Genomic DNA, 25,180 nt, shown 5'->3' on the forward strand with positions numbered 1-25,180 from the left:
ATATAGATGCTTAATTGGAGGAAAATCTCAAAGGAGTTGACTTGCAGTAAAGGACAATTGGTGAAAAAGAAGTTCTTTTTGAACTTAAATAAGGAGTAAAACTTGAAGAGAGAGAGAATGACAATGTTGAAAGGAGACTAGCTGAAAATCTTATGGGCTATTTGGAAACTGAAGATCAACATGAAGAAAATGTTGATGAGAGACTAATTGAGAGTCTCACAAGTTGTGTGGACAATCAACATATGATGGCCAAGGTGTTAATGGAGGATATATACCATGTTGATTTTGATTTTAACATTTGGTGTATGAACGCAGGAGTTGATCCAAGTGAAGGACAAAGCATTGACTTTGTTCCATGCAAAGAGGAGAAATAGTCAGTAAGTGTTGTTATACAAGTTTGAAGGAAGATAGAGGATAGTCAAGACGAAGACTATATGCCATGGGAAAATGTAGTCATGGAAGAACAACGTAAGGGTGATTAACACATGTGTGTGGATGTTAATGAGTATGTTGTTATAGTGGATGAAACATATGGAGGTTTGATGGGTATCTTGGAAACTTTAGTGCTGCATCAGGAAAGGATGCTCGGAGAAAGTGAGAAAGAGACAATGTACATTTGTACACTGGAACAAGGATCCATCCCTGTAGAAAATGAAAATGATGAAGAAGATTATAATGAGGGGCTCATTGGGAGTCTCACAGATTATTTGGAGAATGGATATTAGCATGAATAAATGGTGCCAAAAGCATCAAATGAGGCTACAAGGCCTTGTGATTTTAAAACTGAAAATTTGTGTGTGAATGCAGGTTTAGCAAAGAATGGTGGAAAATATTTGGATATTGTTACAAATATGAAGAATAATGGACATAATTTGAATTATTTTATAAATGGAGAAGTTGAAGAAATGCTTGCACAAAGTATTGAAGTTGAACATGATCAGAAATTGGAGATGAGGAAGGACAAGCAGAACCTGATTTTTGTTCTAGAGAAAGATAAAGTGCTTGTAAGGTGTGAAGTTGAACTACAGTTGTTGGAAAAGAATACAAATGGAGAAGATAATTTATACATGTCTAATAACATAGATATGTATATTTCACCCAAAGAAATTGAGGTAGAATGTGATGAACAATTTCCTTGTGTCAATACAAATTTTGAAATTGAATTTTTAGAAAAGTGGCTAGCAAGAAATATAGAAGATGGAATCCATAGAAATTCTACAGATTTGGATGAGAAGAAGGACAAGATGTAGTAGTTAGAGGACAACAAAAATATGTTTAAGCAAGGAGACAATGATATCTTTGCTAAAGGGAAGTAGGAGGAAATACATACAAGTGTCTTAAACAACTATGGAGGAATGAAAGACAAATTTTCCATGAAGGAAACACAACAAATAGTAGAGGGTAGCAAAGATCAACCCCAACAAAGATACAACATCTTCAAGGAAGATCGAGGAATGGAGGACTTAGCTTCGACCACTAGGATGTTAGTAAGGGATAAGAGTGATAAAGTTCAACAAGGAAGCAATGACTTGAGCCAGCTGTTGAGCCTCAAACCTACACTTCTTTACACATCCTCTCAGCCTCCTTTTCCTATTCATTTCCTTCTTTTGCCACTCATTCCCTCCATCAAATTGCTCAAATCATTGTATTTTAGGACTTTTTACATGGTTTTCTAATTATGCTAATGACTGTTGTTGGTTTAGAATTTTGGTTCAAAGTGCTGCATTTCCGCAGCTCACACAGGGTTTCTGCAGCTGATCCCGGTTTCCGCAGCCAACCCCGGATTCCGCAGCTATTTTATTAAATGATATGTTTCAGGTGTCCTCCGGGAAGAAGAGCCACATGGACAAGTTCGTGGAACCAAGGACATGGTGTGTGTCCTTCCAGCTCACCCAAACCGGTCATAAAAACCCGTGGTCAACGAGGAGGCAAATACGGTCAACAAGAGTCATTGGCGGTGGCACGGCTCTGCGTGTTCTATTTTGGAGCACGTGAAGAACAGGTGGCATCTTCCTCAGCCACGAAGACAGTGGGAAACATGAATCCAACAGCAGATTGAATGCCCACAACGACCGTTGCCTAAATCCGAGGACGCAGCAAGATTACGTGTTTTTACACAGCTGCTTGAATAGCTTAGTTTTCGTTAAGTTAGTTTGCTTTCCTCTATTATAAATAAAGTGTCTTTGAACGCTGGATAGTTAGTCGTTGTTGTAATCGCTTTGTAATTTTGATCTCCCCACTGTACTTTTACATTTGCTGTCAATACATGAGAAGACTATTTTACATCCAAGCGTATATTTGCTCCTTGAACCGGCTGAAGTAGGCAGAGGGCCCCTGTTTGCTGAAGCCCTGTATAGTAATCTTTAATTTCTTGCATTTCTTTTTCTTGTTTCATGTATAATAGCTGTACATATGTCTTTTAATGGCTGCGTTTTTATTTCTTTTCAACATGTATAATAGCTGTACATAAACTTTGATTTCTGCACTTTTATGTTCATGACTGATCAATGTGTTATGCAGGTTTCTTAGGCGTGCCCGGGATAATTTTTCTTTCTTTTCTTTTCATAACTAGTGGCATGTATGATCATCTTGTCTAGGCTGCTGACCTTTATTTTTCTGCAGTTTGATTTTCATTAGTATCATTTCTTTAACTTGCACTTTACTTTCTGCTCAGTAGTTATCAAGTTGTTCATTTATTGATGGTTCTTTTTCTATAATCAACTAACTTTATTGGAGCCAAAATATCACTTAGTGCATCTTGGTTTATTTTGCTTTAAGACTCACATTACTGACCTGTTCATAATTGTTCTCACATGATTAAGAAAAGGTTAAAATAGTGTGATTTGTCTCACTTAAATTTCACATTGATTAGATTTAAATGAAGAGTTAAAATAGTGTAAAGTAGTGTAAAGTAGTTGTTCTTGCTTTTAATTGAGTTAATATAGATTTCATTTTCATTTTCATCAGCAGCAGAGATACTAGGCCGATGCCATTAGTCCTTTATTTGATTTTAAGCTTTGATTTTATTGCAGTTGTTGTTCAAGCTTTCTTGTAGAATACTTTTTAAGTTTTGAGAAATCATTTAGAGCTCACCACAATCACCCACATTTCACTTGCTTTATTTCATTTCCATCACATCACATCACATCACAGTAGGAAAGATACATTTGAAAACAAACTAAAAAACTAAAAACGACAAAAGACTGGAAAATGGTTATCTAAGTACAGATAGTACACCTCACTTCATTAGCTTACGAGCCCCGGGTTGACATTTAAAAGTTGCAATTTAGACATCACTAAATTGACCAAACACCAGCATAAAGACAAGTTGGACATCGAGATTGAAGAAGGAAGCTGATGTTGAAGAAGTCTCAGCAGAAGAGGTATGTAGGGAAAAGGATAATAAAAGATAGCATGGTGCATATGGTAGAGAAAGTTTTCATCAACAAAGAAGGAGGAAGACTAGAACAAGTGAAAATAATAGAGAAATGACATGACAAGGAGAAGGATCAAATACAACATAAAGCTTGGGATCAAGGAAGATTCACTTCATTAGCACTTGGTTAGGAGACCATGAATATTTTTTAACTTAGAATTTTGATGTAGGTGCATAAACCCAACACAAGATGTGAGAGTTTGGACAAGAGCTTACCAATGTGATGGGATGGTCACATGGTAATGCTAGGAGGAATTTTTAAATTTTTTGTAACAAATTGTAAATATTTACATTAGGAAGTGATTTTTGATTTTTAGAATAATTTGGAGAATTTATTTTCTAATGTAAATATAGTTTTTCATTTTCCCTTATTTTGTGGAGAAGGGGAAACGATTCACACTTTGTGACTCTTGGTTGTCATAGTTCTTTCCTTTTGGGAAACAATTAAAAAAAATAGTGTTTTAGAAGAAGAGAAGAGGAGAAGCTCCCGAGAGAGGAGAAGATAGAGGGAAAGAAGATAGGAACTCATTGTTTCTCTACTCAACTGTAGTCCTGATTTTTACATATGCATGTACCTTCAATATGTGTAAACGGATCTATGTGAGTGGCATAAATGAATGTAGACTTTAGATTGTAAGTTGTATGCTTGCTAAATGGTTGAGATTGAATCGAATCCTTGTGTTTAAACCAATTTGTTTTTTTTCTTATGAGTTATTGTTATTGTAATTTGTATAACTGTGTGTTTATTCATTTGAATATTGGTCATTTCGAAGCTTGTAGCTTCTTGTATCGATTTGTATTAAGAATTTGAATCTGGTAGCTTCAATAGTTGTATTTTTCCCTTTTTTGTTTTGGATTCTTTTTTTGTTGGCTTCAAAACCTCGTGAAAGAATGTTTTGTGTTCCAAAATAGTGATTCCCTAGCTTTTACAACCATTTGAGTGTTGTTACAGTAGAAAAAAGCACTATGTTTTGGGAACACAGTCAAATCCGTTTTGAGTGGTTTTGTTTTCTTGATTGGAAAATCTCTAATAGCATGCAATCCCTAGCAAAGAAAGGCATATGAAATCATTTACTGTGTCAAGGACCCATTCAAGGTCATGGAGAATTGATTGGGAAAAGAGCTGAGTCATTTTAGCTTCCTCGAAACCTGTAATGCATCATTTTAAAGTGCGCTACGAAATCATTTTGCGACGCCTACAAGATTTTAACGAGTGCTACAAAATCATTTCGTAATGACTACACAAAAAAAATAAATTAGGATGGTGTGTTTGATTTTTAAGTCTCTTATTGGCTAGCCTTTTTATTTCCTAGTTTAGAGGATAAAATTGGTATTAAGATTGCTAAGTGGAAAGGAGAATCCTTTTTTTAACAATAAAGAGAAAGATGTGGGTATTTTATATTGTTTGGCATTGGATATGTTAAAGAGTGTATCCATTGTCATATGGATGGAGTAGATTGGTGATATTGGTGCCGACCTCTAAGCCTTGAATTTTATTGAATTTGAGGTAAATACGGACTTGTGTGTGGGTTATCCTGGTATTATTGGAAGTCGGGGTATCAAAACTACACCATCATCTCTCTTCCTTTTTGAGTTACTTCCTTCGGTAACATTGGTTGCTAATTAATGTGTTTCGAGTCTACATGGTCTATCATTCTTTTGTTGTTTGTTAGGACTCAAGGATCAAGTGTTTTTCTCCACAACCCAAACATGTCAATGGCCTTCTCTTCTTCCCATCCTTATGAGGTTTCTCTTGGATCTTGTAAACATGATGCCCTTCTATATCTCTAGAGGTTGGTCCACGTTGCAATAGCTCTTGCATGTAGGACATGTGTTGTAGCAACATCATTTTTAGCTTTGATTTTTATTTTTGCATTATAATGAGACTTTAATTATCTACTTTGCAACTCTTCAAATCAACTCTCAAGATCCTAGGGGTATTGGTTTTATTGAGGGAACCTTCCTCTTCTTACTCATGATGGATTCGGTTAATGCCATGTTGTACCATTGTTATAGACATTTTTGGGCACTTGTTAAGTTATGGTATGTTCTATGCTTATAACAGTTTACTTCTTTTTCTTATTATATTCCACCGATTAGCAATCACATGTACATAAAGTAAAGTGCAGATAGAACATTAAACGATCGACAGAAAACAAGCCAAGACAAGAGACACAAGATGTGGCGGCTAGCCAGGGACAAACCCCACAATGTCTGGGGAAACCCTTTGATCAAATCTTCTTTTATCTTCAATAATTCAGCAGAGAGAAATAGTACAATAAATTTGATTCATATCAGCAGTAGCAAACCCTAGATCAGCAGCATCAGCATTAGCGGCTTCATTATCAAACTAGGGCAGACCATATCTCACAAACCGACTGTCAGATTGACTTCATTCCACCACCAAAGGTTTCGGCGTCCAGAGGAGGTTCAGATGAACCTACAACGCAGTTCCAAAGAGGAGATCTTCTAGGCCACGTAGGCCAATCTTTACTTCTGCAGTTGCAGCTTTAGTTTCAGCAGTTTCCGGCTTCAAACTAGGGCAACTGATATCTTGCAAACCGTTCGTCGGATTGACTTCATTCCACCACCAAAAGTTGCGGCTTTCAAAGGAGGTTCAGATGATCCTATAGCGTAGTTCCAAAGAGGAGATCTTCTAGGCCACGCAAGTCAATCTTTACTTCTGCAGCTGCAGCTTCAAATTCAACAGCTTCCGGCTTCACATGTGTGAGAGAGAGAGACCCATTTCAACGCAGTAGAGAAGAGACTCATATCTGCGCAGTAGAGAGAGAGAGATGTGATGAGATGAGTGAGTCCAAATGAGGAAAATTCCTCTTATATTTATACACAACGTTGGTGGGTGAATAGATGCGACTGTTGGGCTTCTGAGCCTACATGAGTTGTAGGTCGGCTTGATAATAATTCCATAATCAAAATAAATTCATATCTCCATGAATACTTATCGGAATTGGATGATCTTTATATCAATCCTACACCTCTCGACGAGAGGAATCTAATAAAAATATTATTAGCCATGAATAAGATGACCCACATGAAGTTTTTCCCTGGTTGCCAATTTTAACACTCCCTCTCAACCATGGAGAACTTCATCTGCAATCTGTCTATCGGTCGTTACTATTCATCCATCAAATGCACTGCCTTGTACAGCCTGACCCTTGCCCTGCTCTGCTCTATTTTGCCTGTTCTGCTTTGTCTTGTTCTGCCCTGCACTGATCTGTACTTTTTTTTTGTTCTGTTCTGCTCTGCTCTTGCATTGTTCTGTTCTACTCTGCTTTTGTCCGAATTATGAAGAAGAAGAAATGATCGAGGATGTATCATACTGACTCAAAGTCAGTCTCAGAGAATGTACCACTGGTCCCAGACCAGTCTCAACCAACCCAAAGTCAGCGTCATAGTTAGTACAACTCCAATGGTCCCAGACCAATATCATCCTCCACTGACTCAAAGTCAGTCTCAGAGTATGTACCACTGATCCCAGACCAGTCTCAACCGACCCGAAGTCAGTGTCATAGCATGGTACAACTCCTATCACTGGTCCCATACCAGTATCATTGATCCCAGATCAATGGAGGTCATCCTAGCGTAGGGAGTACGGTAGTTACAAGGATGCATCCATCGGTACTACTATGGTCCCTAACTTCATTTCCCTGCTCATTGATCAAATGAGAGGTACTTCCCATGAGTCCCAGATTGCATGGGTAGGATGCCTCGACAGGAGAACTAATCAATCCTGTCCTCATAGGAGAACACATCAATCCTGCTACAATTGCCATGGAGAACACATCAATCCAGGCCTCACAGGAGAACACATCAATCCTGCTACAATTGCCATGGAGAACACATCAATCCAGGCTGCCATGGAGAACACATCAATCCAGGCCTCACAGGAGAACTAATCATCCTGCTACACAGGAGAGCGAATCATCATGTTCCACAAGAGAGCGAATCATCTTGTCCCACAAGAGAGCGAATCATCTTGTTCCAGTGTGCACCACTAGGGGAGGGTGAGTCACCTTGTGGTCATATGTTGCTCCAGTAGGAACCGCAAGCCCTTAGAGCTCCCAAAGCTCAATGTATGCAACATGCAGGACCCTTGTACAAGGGTTTCTTGCCGACTCCAAGTCGTTTGGGAAAATCACAGATTAGATCTTTCCTCGGGGCTTTGACAAGGTGTATCAACCTGTACATCGTCTTAATGAGATGGAGCTTCCTTGCTCGTCGACTTACCATATCCCAGATGATGTCTATCTGCTGGAGCAATTGATGAATATGGGATTCCTCAATAATTGAATCCCACCTCTGGTTGTTAGAGAGAATCACAGTGGTATCCAATGTAAATCCAAACAGCTCACTGAAGAGCTTTCGCAACCAGACTGCCTCACACGAGGTTATGCTAGCAACAATATATCCTGCTTCGGCAGTGCTCAAAGCCACCGACTTCTGCTTCCTGCTCATCCAGGATATCGAATCAGATCCCAAGGTGAAACAGTACCCGGAAGTGCTCTTACGGTCCACCACACTGCTTGCCCAATCAACATCAGTATATCCAAGTAGTCTCACATCTTCGGCAGTGTATCTTAATCCATGAGAGATTGTGTCCTGAAGACATCTCAGAAGATTCCTGGCATCAATCCAGTGAGGCTCAACCAAATATGAGCTCACAATGCTAACTGCAAAACATATGTTCGGACGGAGGTTCACCAAGAACATCAATGCGAATGAGTTTTTGAAACTCAGAGGCATTTCCCAAGTCTGATCTGACATCACTACCATATAACTTCTAAAAGTTAAGATCCTCGAGGTAGTCACAGGCTTGCAGTCCATCATACCGAATCTTTCCAATATATTTACCACATATTTTCCTTGAGATAGGAAAATTTCTCCTGGATTTTGCCACACTTAAAGTCCTAGGTCTTTCATTTCAAATTCAGAGGCCAGCTCCCTCTTACATTTGTGAATGAGAGGGTCTGCACCTGTTAGAAAGAGGTCATCCACATACAATACCAGTATGAGAGGCTTGTCATCTTCAACCTTAAAGTAAAGGTTAGGATCGACTTCACTCCTAGTGAATCCCAGCTTCATCAAGTAGCTATCGATCCTCTCATACCATGCTCGGGGTGCTTGCTTCAGCCCATAGAGAGCTTTCTTCAACCTACATACATGAGATTTTCGATCATAAATCTCAAATCCTTCGGGTTGCTCCACGTAGACCTCTTCTTTGATCGAGCCATGCATGAACGCAGTCTTGACATCCATTTGATGTAGGTTCCATCCTTGTGAAGCGACAAGGGCTATGATCGAGCGGATGGTCGTATATCTGGCAACAGGTGCAAATATCTCATCATAGTCTATACCTTCCTTTTGGGAGAAACCTTGAGCAACAAAACGAGCCTTATACTTTTCCGTGCTTCCATCTGCTGCATGCTTTATCTTGTAAAGCCATTTGGAAGTAACAACAGTCTTGTCCTGGGGTCTGGGAACTACTTCCCAAACATCATTCTATATGATAGACTCATATTCTTCGGTCATAGCATCCTTCCATACTTGATGCTTGACGGCATTTGAGAATGACGAAGGCTCATTTTGTATGATCGTGCTTATGATGGTCAGGTATCCCTGATACTTGTTAAGTTTCTTACTTTGATGGAAGGTTCCTTAGGGTGCAGCATGTCCTTCAACATCATCAAGTATCCCCCTAAGCCATGAAGGACTCTTCCTAGAAGAGGAAGGCTCATGTGGATGAGGATCATGGATCCATGGGTTCTTCTACATCAGGGATTGATTCATCATCCTTTTCTTTCGATTCCCTAGTGTCGGCTTCTTGAGAGCTACTCAAAGTCAGCAGATTGTCCACCTTGCTAGAGCCATATCTTTGTCAAAGGTGACATCATGACTAATCACGACTTCCCTTTGACCGATGGTGAACATTTCTTCAGGAGTTAAGGAACCCAATGCTTGATGAGGCCATCGATTTTGTACATATAGGGCAGTGATTGTAGTTTCAGCCCATAGAAACTTCGGAAGTCTTTGATCATGTAGCATGGACCGAACAGCTTCCATAATTGTGTGGTTCTTCCTTCCCACCACACCATTCTGCTCAGGAGTATGTGGTGTAGTAGTCTCCCTCTTAATGCCAACCTTAGGTATGCCTAAGTAAACCAATTGTAATATATCGGAGGTCTTGCTTTGGCTTGAGGGGAATGGTCCCCTTTTGAGCTTTCCTTTGGCACATCCCAGACATACACCTTCTTTCTCTACTTGGAATTCGGGCATCCCTGTTACCATCTGTCTTACATCGGGTAGAGCTTTGTAATGAAGGTGGGCAAACCTTCGATGCCAAAGTTCGGACTAAAGAGTTGTGTCACAAGAAATGACACCTAGCGGACTTCCATCGACTTGATATAATGAATCAACACTAAACCCAAAAGTAAAGGCATCTTTAACATTATTTTTCCATATACATACCTTGCCATTGCTGAAGGTTACCTTGTAGCCTTTGTCTTCCATTGCCAAGATGGACACTAGGTTCCTTTTGAGGTCAGGTGCATTTAATACATCCTAGAATTTCTAGCCTTCTTGAATGCTTGTCCTCTTCCTTGATTCCCAGCTCTCCTCTTACCTTTGCTGTTGAATTTTTCATTCCTTTGATTGCCATCAGAGGGATTTCGAGTTGCACCAATGCATACTGTACCATGCTTCTCTAATCATGATTACCATAATGATGCCCAAACTAGTGTGCATCATCATCATGCTATCCTATATGTCCATGATCTCATGTTGCCCTTTATGTCCATGATCTCATTCCTCATGATGCTCATGATCTCATACATAGTGACTTGCTTTATCGCAAATGTAACATCGTCATTTTCTTCTAGCCTTAGGTCCAGCCTTTCCTTTTGATTTAGTCCTGGAATTATTTCTTTTCTTTGCATGAGAAGAAAAAGGCAGCAGGAGGACCTTTAGGCATGGGTATTTCTTGCACTTCTTCCCTTGTTTCTTCTTGAATGCATCTAGCCATTAATTCCTCGAAACCAGGAATTACATTATAGTTCAAAATAGTAGTCCTAAACACATACCATTCAAATGGCAATCCTCCAAGAGTTGTGAGTGCCATTTCTCTGTCAGTAATAGTTTCCCCAATAGATAGGAGATCGTTCTTGATCTCGGTGATTCTTAAGAAGTATGCTTGCATACTTTCATCTTTACCCTTCTTGATTTCCCTCAACTTATTTCTAAGAAACAAAACTTGATTTGCATCATTAACTTTAAATAAACTCACCAGTCTGTCGTAGATTTCCTTGGAGGTGTCCAGTTCGCCACCAAGTGCTTGTCGATAGAGTCCCGGATGATCTTCTTTGTTTTGACTTCTCCATTTTTCCATTTGTTCCAGGCAGCAGCAGATGCATTTGATGAAGGCTCAACAATATTGCCTCTTACATGGTCCAGCACTCCTTGATTCTCAAGGGTTAGATCGATGGACATCTTCCATCCATGATAGTCAGCTTTCTCACGGAGCTTGTCTTCGGCAGGAAAGAGTGTTGAGGACCCCATAGTTCTTTTAGGATAGCCTTGCCAATCTTCTCTTCAATGATTGCTCTTGCTCTTGCTCGGGCTTTGTCTTCACCTCAGCTCCGATACCATGTTAAGTTATGGTATGTTCTATGCTTATAACAATTTACTTCTTTTTCTTATTATATTCCACCGATTAGCAATCACATGTACATAAAGTAAAGTGCAGATAGAACATTAAACGATCGACAGAAAACAAGCCAAGACAAGAGACACAAGATGTGGCGGCTAGCCAGGGACAAACCCCACAATGTGTGGGGAAACCCTTTGATCAAATCTTCTTTTATCTTCAATAATTCAGTAGAGAGAAATAGTACAATAAATCTGATTCATATTAGCAGTAGCAAACCCTAGATCAACAGCATCAGCATTAGCGGCTTCATTATCAAACTAGGGCAGACCATATCTCACAAACCGACTGTCAGATTGACTTCATTCCACCACCAAAGGTTTCGGATTCTAGAGGAGGTTTAGATGAACCTACAACGTAGTTCCAAAGAGGAGATCTTCTAGGCCACGCAGGTCAATCTTTACTTCTGCAGTTGCAGCTTCAGTTTCAGCAGTTTCCGGCTTCAAACTAGGGCAGTCGATATCTTGCAAACCGTTCGTCGGATTGACTTCATTCCACCACCAAAAGTTGCAGCTTTCAAAGGAGGTTTAGATGAACCTACAACGTAGTTCCAAAGAGGAGATCTTCTAGGCCACGCAAGTCAATCTTTACTTCTGCAGTTGCAGCTTCAAATTCAACAGCTTCCGGCTTCACATGTGTGAGAGAGAGAGACCCATTTTAGCGTAGTAGAGAAGAGACTCATATCTGCGCAGTAGAGAGAGAGAGATGTGATGAGATGAGTGAGTCCAAATGAGGAAAATTCCTCTTATATTTATACACAATGTTGGTGGGTGAATAGATGCGACTGTTGGGCTTCTGAGCCTACATGAGTTGTAGGTCGGCTTGATAATAATTCCACAATCAAAATAAATTCATATCTCCATGAATACTTATCGGAATTGGATGATCTTTATATCAATCCTACACCTCTCGACGAGAGGAATCTAATAAAAATATTATTAGCCATGAATAAGATGACCCACATGAAGTTTTTCCCTGGTTGCCAATTTTAACAGCACTGCAACCCCAATCAAACATGTCCATAAACCAAGGGTTCCTAAGTCCCTAAAAGTGTTGTTCCATACCCTAAAAGAACAAGGTCAACTGATTACATCATCTCCCAGAAGTTCTCCACAGGAATCTGCTCAGAACTGGTCAAAACTGGACCATACAGACTGCCCAGTGCAAAGGGTGCGATGCATCTCACCTTCCCAATGTAAAGGGTGTGATGCATACTGAAAATCCCTTCTGTAGGGTGCAATGGGTGAGAGTGGACAAATGGAAGAGACAATTTGCGAGGTGGATGATCATAGAATCTTCCAGAAATTTCACCTATGACACTTGCCTCTCTGAATTCGCCCAGGGATGAGTAGGAGATCATCAACCTCCAAGTGGAATCAAGAACTATTAGAGAGAGGACACTAATAAAAATCGCAGAAGCTGACTCAACCCCTGAAATCATCTATATATGGATCCCTCATCCCAGAGATCTAGAGGCTGGAATTTTGTATCTTGTAAGGAAGTGCTGTTGGTTTCTTGGTGGAATATCATAGTGTTTGGTAATCTAAGCTTTTCATGAGGTGAAAGAAGGGCTTTCATGCTGGAGAATGATGCTGGGTTAGAACAATTGGTTGTAATCCTCTTTACTATTCTTGATATTAATAAAGCTATTCAAGTTTTCCTCCACATTATTGTATGTTTGATGATATATGCATTTGTGTGGTCAATATATATCTGGTCCTATATTGTTTATGATTGTAGATCTTTGTTCTTCGATAGCATTATGCTGTTTTGATTCTACAGGTGCTCTTTGATGCTGGGTAGATGAAGGAGAAGTGGCAAGGATTTGTCAGAAGGGAGAGGAACCGAGCAAGGAACCAAGCGCAAGACTGAGGTTGGTGTCCTTCATTCCCCTCTTATCTGCTTCTCATAAAGGAAAATGAAAGTAGTTTTAGTTTGTTTGTTTCTAAGATAGCTACCAGTCTTAGTGGGACTAGCAGCTCAGAGTGGACACTAGATTTCCTGATAACAAAATGGTGACTCCACTGGGGAGCGAATAGATTGTTTGTTTGTCTATATTTGTTTGTTTTATAAACTTACAGATGGAGCTTTAAGTCAAGCTAGCTAGCCTTCGAACTGCATTTGCTATGCAAGTGCAAAGTAAATCAATGCTGCTTCAGTCTATCTCCGGGTTTTGTTTATAAACTAAACAATCAATTTGAAAACCTTCTAATTGCCATAGTGGTGGCTCTAGTAACCTCATTAGATCAGCCCCTGTGATTTCTCTTTACTGTACATCACTTGCTCGGCCTAAATCCCTGAACTGAGCTGCAAACTGTGACCTGGAACCCAGTTGAAGTCTCGTCCCTGGACCATTGCACCTTCTCCTCTTGGGAATCTAGATGCATTGCACCTCCCATGTGCAGTAGGTGTGCTGCATCGCACTTTCCCTGTGTTACAGGTGCGCTGATCAGAAAATACCTCTTCTGCTCTCAGATTTTGGTTTCTGTGTTCACTCTCTTCAGCTTTATTCAGGAGTTTTGCTATCTGTGATTAGTATACCACTGTGGAAACTCCCTTCTTTTCCATCATTCCACCTCCATTGTGCAAAGAACTGTGAATGTTTTTATGTATTGTGCGCCATTTTCAGTTCTCTTTTACAAAGAAGTAGCATAATCAAGCTGTCGTCTTTTGATTTGAAAGTGTCGCAAGTGTCGTTTTCAGTCAAAGAAAAGAATTCTATTGTTCTTGACGATCGATTATACGGTTACTCTTGTATTTGATTTGAATTAGTAGTTTTTCAAGTGTCGAAAGCAGCTTTTGATTCAAAATAGCAAAGCGTCGTCATTATCTTCCTTTCGTTTTTTAAGAGAAATTTGTTAGTACTGTCACTTTGAAAAGATAATTCAGATTTATACATAGCATTCTTCTTGTCATTCACACATTAAGAAAGCTGAAAACAAATACATGCATGTGCATTTGCATTTAGACTGCTTGTTGGTTTGATTTAGGACAGTGCATCTAGTGTGTGCTCTCTGCTCTATGTTGAAAGAATATCATCTCTCTTTCTGTAGTAGCTAGGATTTTCATTGCAAAAAGAAGATTAAACGATTGTTTATCATCTTAGATTGCATTTTAGGAATTATATCTACATCACGTGGTGAACCTGAAAGGAAAATTTCTTAAGAAAGATCAACTTTAAAATAAATTTAATGAACCTAAAAACGCTTTGGAACCTAATGCACAACATTTAGAAGTCTAGGCTAGAGACGTATTCCGGCATCGTAAACCCTGGTAACTGTCGCTTTCACTGTTGGTCGGGTGATTCCTCCTCTTTGAGACGACAAGTACCAGTACGAGCTTGTGCTCCCACGTACCGTCGAGTATATATTTGGAGACCACAATAGGCTATATCCTTTATCCATAGGAAGCCATGTCTGCCGCCCTATCGATCGCAATGCACTGAACACAGCATTCGGGAAGATTGACTACCGTACCGTAAAAAGTATTCTGCAGTTTTGCGATTGGTTTGGTAATCCCTTTGTCTAGATTTCTAGAGTATTCTCTTTCATTCCTTTTCAGAATCCTTAAAGGAAAAGGTCCATCTGAGCACTTGTCACTTCAGGCTCATTAAAAATCGAAGGCGACTAGAGTCATCTTTTGTTTTTTCTCGACTCTTAAAAATTGAAAAAACAAGTTGTGTCAAAGCGTCTAAAATTTATTTTAATCAGAATAATATCACCATTCCCACGTTGGTCTTAGGTTGAGGAAAATGGAGTCCACCAACCAAGGATTTCCCCTTGGAGGAAATCCTAGTCCTTTCTCCTCTTGGGGAGATGTTGGTGCACCTCATATGGCCACATTGTCACTTCCAGGATTGACGATTGGCTTGCCAATATGGCTCTTCTCGACCTCCGTCATTCAGAACATCGTGATTCCTGAACAATCGAGTCAAAAACTGGATGATACTAAAGTTACCCCCCAACCTTCTACTTCATCTGATTCTCCCTCTCCTCCTTCCTCTTTGCTTGATAAAGCTGGTAAGGCAAAAAATCAAGTAACTAAGAAGGAGAAGAAGGGGAAGGAGAAGAAAGAGAAGAAGAAGAAGGAGCCAAAGGAAAAAAGGGATAACCGGGCATCATCTAGTGAAAATCCACACACTGCACCTTCCAAGCCTAAATCTCCATGTGTCATTTGCAAAGGAGACCACTATCATTGAGATTGTCCTTGCATCCCTCAGATCTTAAGGGACTGGTCTCCTCGTTTGCACAATCCGGTGTCATCAACCTCTGAAGATCATGTTGAAAGTACACCATCAACTAGTGAAAGTGAAGCATTTGGACAGAAAAGGAAATGTAAATTTCCTTGTAAACTGTGTGAAGGCGATCATGTCATCCACCGTTGTCCCTTCCTAGATGAATCTAAAAGATTCTTGGATGACCATCCTGCTTCACCGCTACGGCTTCCTCCTGGATACAAGAAACTCTTGCCGAGTCCATCACTAGTTGAAAATTCAATCGACACACCATTTTGGTCGGTCGAAGCATCTGTCATTGAAGATAAACCCGTTGAATCCAGACCAAACGAAAGTCAAAAGGTTGAGGCGGCAGTCGACCTGGTCTTGTCTTCGGAAGGTTCATCTTCAGATGACACAGTCACCAAAGAGAATGAGAACGACACCGTTCAAATTCTTTTCATAAACACAGACTCCGATGAACATGGGGGCAGTCTACCCGTTCCTTTACCGCAGGAAGGAAGTTCGTCAGAGTCATATCCGGCCGTCTATTCGGTCCCACCTCCAAGCAACCTAGTCATTTCCTTTGATTGGAATCTACTAGGTAGACCCCTGATACCAACTAATGTACCATTCCGAATCATTGTACAAGTTTACAAAATGATCATGGTCGATACCATCATAGATGAAGGGGCTTCTGTGAGTATCCTTTCCTCAACTGCTTGGGAAGCCCTTGGCTCGCCATCGCTTCTGCCTAAGATGAGAAATCTGAAAGGCTTCGATAAAGGAACTAGTCGACCGTTGGGGATCCTTCCCAATGTGCCCATAACGTTGAGGAGGAAAACCATTTACATGAACATAATGGTAGTCCGAGGACCCCTAGATTATAATCTACTCCTTGGACGCGACTATATTCATAGCATGGGAGCCATTGTCTCCTCACTCTTTAGAGTAATGTGTTTTCCGCATGAAGGCCGAGTGGTCAAGCTCGTATACCAACTTTCGCTCCTTGGCTCACACATAGCTAATAGTCAAATGCCATCCCTAAATGGTCTTTTCACGCAAGGAATGTCTCATCAATCTCCAGTCTGTCCACCTGAAGAGCGCGAGTGATTTGAGAGGACATGACTGAAACCCAAGGGGCATGCACCCTGGTCTATTTCGGCAGGAAAACCTTGGATATAGGGTGGGTTTCCGTGGAGGATATATGACTAGTCTGACACACCCGTTCATTTAGGAAAATGGGATTAGACTGGAATAAGATTCCCTCGTCAAAGTTATGTGAGTGGAGGCGACTGCGCCACTCACCTTTGTCTATTTCGGTAGACATCGCCAAGGAAGCATTTTGTCTGCAACGCGGATGGAGAGCTTTCATATGGTAACCTGGAAACTCTATTTCGCTATACCTGGGGGCATGCAAACCTTTTTGCATGCAAGCGAAGAGCGACCATTTATTTTCTTAGTTTGTAGTTTCTCAACCCTTTAAACTCGTAGGATTGGTCATTCCTAGCTTTCATAATGAAAGGATCTGGAGAAAAGTTTCGAATGGTGCAAGCTCCCTAAAAATTGAACCTATCGATGAGACATCCTTATTATATGACTGGCACGAGCAGTTTTTATGTGAAGTTCAAGCTCGTTAAAAATTAAACCTTAGCAATGAGCAAACGTTCCCCCAGAGTTTAAGCTCATTAAAAAATGAACCAATTTCTGGTAAATAACCATTGTGAATGCATTATCATCAGCTTTTGAGCCCTGGTCATGTTCTTACCATCACCTCCACTCTGTTTTAGCCGATCATTCACCTCCATTTGATTGTTTACCCCTTTTTAGGAACAACTGCGAAGAGTGATCCTGTTAGCCATCCTTGTGACACTGCCGTGATTGGAAAATTCCAAACCTTACCTAGAATCAGCTGCTACCTGAAATTATCACTCGTTCCTCAAAAAACAAGTCTCCTTTAAGCTCTTTTCATCTGACTTGTAAAATATGAAAAGGTTGCCGAGAAATTGGCCTCTCCATCTCGTTAAAGCTACCGGAAGTGCTATCCCTCCTCTAGATTTTAATCTTTTTGGACCTGAGGGATTATTACACAAAAAGATCGAGCGCTTGTTTTGTTCAGCTCGTTAAAATTACCGAAAATTCATCCCTTTCGTATTATTTTATACTTTTTTCAGACTTAAGGGATTATATGACGAAAAAGTATTATTGGAGTTTCCTTTACGTCCCTTTCAGACTCTCTAAAATTGAAAAGGACCGAGTTATCTTTGTCGTTAAACTCATTAAAACCGAATAGCGACAAACTTGTCCATGCAGACAAGAACGAGTTTCACCGTTGCTAGGCTCGTTAAAACATAGCGACGGGTTTTCCCGAAGGGAAAATTATAGAACAAGCATATGCTATCCTCCTCAAGCTTGACAAAAATAAATAGGTATTGGTCAGCAATGACAGGGGAAAAATTGGGAAAAAAACTTGAAGAAACCTTATTGGTAGCAAGTCGCTCTTGAACATGACACTTTCACTTCGCATCCGAGTCAGGTTGGGTTGTTCTGTTCACTGGTCATATCACCATTGGTCCATCACGCCATCCATATTTTGGGTTAACGCTACCAATCCATGTCAGTGTTGCCGGTATGTTCAAGAGAAGTCGCCTGTGTCTCATCCGCTGCAATACATTCATGCTCCATTCTTTCATGACCGCCACCTTGAACCTTGTATCATTAGATCGTTTTCACCTCCAAAATCATTTACTCCATTCTGTGTCGTAGATGTGGGATTCATTAAGGCCCTCCTACGACGGGTCGCTTCTTGTCGACATCAGCTCATTATCCAAGAAGTCGACTTAGGAACAACCCTTTCAGTACTTTGAAGCTTGCATGCCTCAATGACAAGTTTCTCACTTCCGGCGACAGGTTTACATCAATGGCCTTCGACCGAAAGATTTTGCATGGTGTTTGACGCCAAGTCCCTTTTCACACCACGTGAATTGTACTGTAGTACCTTGAGGGTCATCATCATTATCGGTGATTCCTCTCGCGCCTGTTAACAACTTACATCATTGGCTGGTAATCAGGCGATGTCTTTCCATGTTCGACTCCAGAACATCTTTCACATGGATCGACTTATACTTTGAGTGAAGATTGAACGAGTTTGAAGACCCTGGATCTAGTTTCATCCATCCGGGCTGCGATATATTCAGGAAAATAAAAACATCAAATGTACATTGTTGCTGCACAGATGATCATCCGATCCAAAGGATGATGACTCTATCAGAATCATCAGTCTGCCACATAGACAGTTGTCTGTCTTATGTACATGAAAATGAATTTATAAAGTTGAGCATGGGAATGCCTGCCTCAGCTAGATCGTGAAAAATACTATGAAGATAATGTATTGTATTGTATCTTATTACAGGTCGCCTTCCAGCTCAAAAAAACTGTGGATCCTCATGATAAAGCATTTCACCCGACATCAAAAGATTAACAACCTCATGCTTTAGGGGGCAAATGTTATATAAATTTTTGGGCACTACAACCCCAATCAAACATGTCCATAAACCAAGGGCTCCTAAGTCCCTAAAAGTGTTGTTCCATACCCTAAAAGAACAAGGTCAGTTGATTACATCATCTCCCAGAAGTTCTCCACAGGAATCTGCTCAGAACTGGTCAAAACTGGACCATACAGACTGCCCAGTGCAGAGGGTGCGATGCATCTCACCTACCCAATGTAAAGGGTGCGATGCATACTGAAAATCCCTTCTGTAGGGTGTGATGGGTGAGAGTGGACAAATGGCAGAGACAGTTTGCGAGGTGGATGATCATAGAATCTTCCAGAAACTTCTCCTATGACACTTGCCTCTCTGAATTCGCCCAGGGATGAGTAGGAGATCATCAACCTCCAAGTGGAATCAAGAACTATCAGAGAGAGGACACTAATCAAAATCCTAGAAGCTGACTCACCCCCCTGCAATCATCTATATATGGATCCCTCATCCCAGAGATCCAGAGGTTGGAATTTTGTATCTTGTAAGGAAGTGCTATTGGTTTCTTGGTGGAATATCATAGTGTTTGGTGATCTAAGCTTTTCATGAGGTGAAAGAAGGGCTTTCATGCTGGAGGATGATGCTGGGTCAGAAAAAATGGTTGTAATCCTCTTTGCTATTCTTGATATTAATAAAGCTATTCAAGTTTTCCTCCACATTATTGTATGTTTGATGATATATGCATTTGTGTGGTCAATATATATCTGGTTCTATATTGTTTATGATTGTAGATATCTGTTCTTCGATAGTATTATGCTGTTTTGATTCTACAGGTGCTCTTTGAAGCTGGGTAGACGAAGGAGAAGTGGCAAGGATCTGTCAGAAGGGAGAGGAACTGAGCAAGGAACCAAGCGCAAGACTGAGGTTGGTGTCCTTCATTCCCCTCTTATCTACTTCTCATAAAGGAAAACGAAAGTAGTTTTAGTTTGTTTGTTTCTAAGATAGCTACCAATCTTAGTGGGACTAGCAGCTCCGAGTGGACACTAGATTTCCCGATAACAACCATATTGTTGTACATTCTTCTATTTCTTGTTGTAATTTGTATCCTTTTATGTGTTTTCACACACACAACTATTGGTCATATCAAGCATAAATGTATTAATTTGTTACCTTGTCATGCCAACACTAGGTATGCTAATATGATGCATGTTGATATAATGTTGTTCACACATCTAACACCCATGTCAACCACATAAATTAAAAAGGCATGTAAACATTTTGTATGTATAAAATAACATTCACAACGTATGTAAGTTCAAAGTCAACATATATATAAAACAATTATTAGAAATTTTTTTCTCCTTCAAAGCCTTTCTAGTCTGAGTGTTGAACTTGGGCTCTAATACCACTTTATAACATTCCCTTCCACCCATTTAGGTATATTATGATGGAAGAGGTGTTACTTGCTAAATTGACCCAACCTCCAAGGTCTATTATGAAGATGGGGTTACAAAATTCCTCCTTTTCCAAGTTTGTTGAAACTCAGATCTAATAATACCATCACGCTCAACTCATCAAGAGATTTTTGAAGATATAAAGTTATGTCTCAGTCAGTCTAACTCCCAGATTGAAATTTATACCCACTTGAAGTTTAACAAATTAAATTACACCACATCAACAAGGGACCTCCACATGTGACCCATATGGATTTGCCTCATCAACCCAAATAGTCCCACATTACTTGTGGAACCTATGTGGTGCCCACATGGCCATTACTAGGTATCTATGGCACATTCCACCTCAACCCAAACTTGTGGGTCCTATTTCTCCTGAACCCTTCATGTTATGCAACCATTTCTCATTATATTTGGTTCCAAGAAAATCTAAGTGGTCAAACATTATCCATTGTTGACATAACCCCAGACCCCCAGACCTCTAGATTACTTAGTTGTGTCGTGGAAAATCTGACTCAATAGACATTTAGGGCTCCACAATGGTGCACACCACTTTCCACCCTAGATCCCAGATTCCCTAGAACATATGCAAGTTCTATGCAAAATTTGGTTCCTTACCAATGTGTACATGCCCTGACTAGCCATATGCCTAGATTAAGAGATACATTCATGTGTCAACTGGACATATGCCCCCTTCCATATCCAAATGCAACCAACTCTTGGTATATGAAAAAGGTATACATTCTTGATACAAAGTCTGCCAATATACCATCTTGTCCCAGATAGAAAGTTCACCAAGAAAACCATTTGGTATTGGATGATATATGGATATTTGTTAAAACTTGCAAGGAGGAAAATTCAAGGAGTTTTATCAAAATTTCTTAAGGCAGAGAATTTTCCTAGAACACCAAACTCCATGGACAAGAACCAAGTTATGACAATAAACAATCAAAAGTATTATGCCATGACCATAGAAGATTTAATAGCACCAACAAGCCTAACTTACATAAGATCCTAACCAAATAGATAAATGACTCCAAAGGCTAGACTTCATATGGGAACCATAGACAATTCATACTCTTTGAAGCTGGGGACATCACAACAATATAAAGCTGTGCATAAACCATAGAATCATTTCAACGCTCTTAAACCAAGTAACCATTAGCACTAGTTGAATCCTCACTTAAAATACAAGACATAGTTACCTTGTTTTCATTGGAGATATGATTTCTTCATTCATTAGAAGGAAGACATATAGGTTTATATGATTATGCAAGAGGACTATAGGCCATGTTTGTATTATTTGTAATAGCCTAATAAGTAGGATAACCTGTAATAATGGTTATGGCAGTGCACTACCCAAACTCATAAACATATAAGATAAATTAGAACTTATGAGATAATAGGTTAGTTCTGGGTGATTTTCAGATCACCGGTCATGAGCATATCAGACAACCTACAATTCACTAAGAAGGAAGTGACCACATAATTCAAGTAGTTTGCTGTCACTATAGATATACATGATAGTTGGTCAACCATAATTAGATAGTGAATTATGCATTCTTTAATGGTCATTATAGGATTAATCGTTAATCATAAGCACACTAAGGGACACCATAGCTTGTAGACTAGTATGCATAACAAAGTATACTTATATGTGTGTGTTAATTTGACTAACAACTGAAGGAGGGACTTCCACACTCCACGCAAACATAGGCCAACTACAATGCAACTTTTCTAGCAAAAATTCACCCTCCAGTCACATCTAGGGTACGAAGAAATGCTTGCACGAGGGAAGTTTACACCAGTGGTTTGGTCATTTAGTGATCTTAATGCATGCCACACAGGCTTAGACATGTAGGTCCATTGTCTCAAACACAACCATGGAGATTGAAACTCAGGGTCACAAAGCACAACCTAGGGTCACATAATGCAAAATTAAGGTCACTGATAACCCCTCCAAGTTACAAGATCAATAATTACCCAACACTGTCTAGCCAGCTATACCATGCCCCACAACTACACACCACCTAGAATCAATCTTGAACCCCTTCTAATAGAAAATAGAACAAGGATGAGCCAACAAGATAGAGAGTCATGGTGAATGAGATAAGGAACCAGAGTGAGTTTGAACATCTCCCCTTACTCCTTCATATGTATGTATGCATATCATTCTTTGTGTATATTCATGCAACTGGGAGAGCCTAAATCGTCTCTTACATTTGTTGTCTTCTCGATTTATGGGAGGGAGAAGGGAATGGGTGTCGCCTAACCTTCCATCGCCCAATCCAATATCATAAATGTCACCATAAATTTCTTTTCCAACTCAGTTCAACCCCAATCACATCACATTAAACTAGTTGGACAATGGTTTCTCTCTGCTACAAGCCACTATGGAATTTAATTTAGCTGGTATGGGTAATGGCTTCAAGAAAAAAGGAGAGCAAGAATTCTTCCCTCAAACCATGGATCTATAACTCTATCATTCCTTTAGTTGTTTCAATTAGTTGATTTAATTAATAATTATCATATATTTAATCATAGGTTTAACTAGTCATTGTTTCCCCCCACACTAGTATTACAATCACATTTACTATTGCAAAGAACAGGGGATGTTACAAAAAAATTATGGGTTCTAGATGTTATCCATAGTCGTTAATATTAAGAAGCTTAATTTAGGCTATGGGGATATTATTATCTTCCCCCAATCTTGGTTATATCTTGATACTTGTTCTTCATTCACAACTAACTTACTCATGATAGCCATTTCCCACTTGTAGGTGAATGATACACTACAATGGTCATATGTGTTGGTTTGAGGTATCATCCATGGTTCTTCAACCTAGGAAGAAAATATTATCATTAGGGTTAATGTTCCCTTTGCTAGACTATGGCGAAGGAACTGAGACCCATCCAGGGTGCCCAATACCTTGTAAAGGCATCCACATTCAACTTAGATGCTAAATACTCTCCGAAGAGGCCTTGTTTCATGGATTTTAAGTGTTTCTTATTGTGCTTGAGCTTAAGATATCTTGATTATGGATTAAGGCCATTTTTTCCTCCCTATCCATGTTTATTCCTTAACACTTAATTCCATGCATAAAACCTTGTCATGGTGCTTATAAAGAGGGTCAATTTTGGGGCTTATAAGTGTTTCTCATAATGATTGATCCTAAGAAGCTATATTTAATTCCTATGAATTGAGTGTTTTTTCTCCTAACAATGTCACTTGAGATCAAGAAGGTTCATTTAATTATTAATCTCATTTTTTCCCCTCCTAACCTTGTTTATGGCTCAAGATCCATTTATTTATACATTAAGAAATATCCACATAGTTTTAATAATGTGTGCATACTATTAGGAATTGGAGATAAATTGTGTAATTTTAAGAGTATTAATGAAACATATGGTTATAGACTCCAGCTTTTATTGTGTACAAATCTTCATTCCAATAAATTTGCAGTGTTGATACAATGTGGATTGTCTCCGTGCACTTCAATGTAATTCCTTTTTAAAAATTTCCCTTAATTATGTGAATTTGGTTGATATAATCAAGAACAGTTGCAGATGGATGTGATCATTAATGAAATAATAAATATTGGTTGAGAGTAGATAGATGGAAGGGTCATTTTGTGACAAAGAGAAAAAATCCTAGTAAGTAGTTATTTTAGCATACAATTGATTAAGAGTCTCAGATCTAGATTTAAATGGTGATTTAATATATACCATCGATTGACATAAGATTAGTGACTATCAACTCATTAAATATCTCCATCCAAAATTTTCTTAAGCTTGAATTTTGATTTTCTATGTACTTCTACCTTTATATCATAGCCCCCACAAGCGGCATGGATTGTTGACATGGATGAGTGATGTGGACTAGGTGGCAAAGCATTGAGATTGCGATTTTTCAAAAATCCTTTTTTTTTTAATATTTTATGGATTTTGCAAGACCTTGGATTGAAGGTTCCACATTGGGAAGTCTATAAAGAAAATGGATTTGGTAAATCAAGAATTTTTTTATTTTAGAGTTACACCTTCAAGTTCCAACGAAGGCTTTACAAAGGAAAATTAGACTTTAAAGAGTAACTTTTTGGCCATTGGAAAAGGTAAATTCCAACTCCACTGCTTGTTTTCCAGCATCTAGTAAAAAAATATCGACATCCAAATCCATACTTTTTTATGTTAATGATTTATTATAATTTTTGAATTATGGACATTTGTATTCTATTGAGATATGAAAAACATATCCAACTTCTATTAAATGAAAAGTATCAAGCATTGAGATTTTATTTAGAGACATGAAAAACATTTGGCTTCTATTAAGTGACATATCCCAAATCTTCAACTTATGTTTAGTAAAGAGAAAGGACTCAACAAGTGAAATAAAGGAGAAACAAAAAGGAAATTGTGTGGTTTAAGTAATATATTCAACCATATAGAATTCAAAAACAAATTAAGTGCAACCTTATGGAAGAACCCATATCTAGATTCCAACTGATATACCACTATGGTGGTTACATGGAGTCCACATGGAATAGTGATGTGTCATGCTTATCTGGCATGAAGGACATGTTTATATGATGTGACATAATGATTTAGCATGATGACATGGAAATATCATGTGGAGGAGCTGACGTAGTGGTCATCATGGAAAATATGACATGGAATCTCGAAGTGAGGAATTCTAGATTTTTGTAAAACTGGCCTTTTTGGGTTTTATTATGGATTGAGATGAATTTGGAAGATTTGATTTTTGGATGAATTCAAAAAATTAAAAAATACAGATATCCAAATGAGTGGAAGATTAATTTTTTTTTATTATGTTGAGGTGTCATGGTGATGATGTGGCTTAGAGGCATGGTAATTCTGAGGTAA

This window comes from Pinus tabuliformis, chromosome 2_1 (assembly GCF_031772625.1).
Source record: "Pinus tabuliformis cultivar Carrire ecotype Pingquan chromosome 2_1, CPIR1, whole genome shotgun sequence".
Classification (NCBI taxonomy): Eukaryota; Viridiplantae; Streptophyta; class Pinopsida; order Pinales; family Pinaceae; genus Pinus; species Pinus tabuliformis.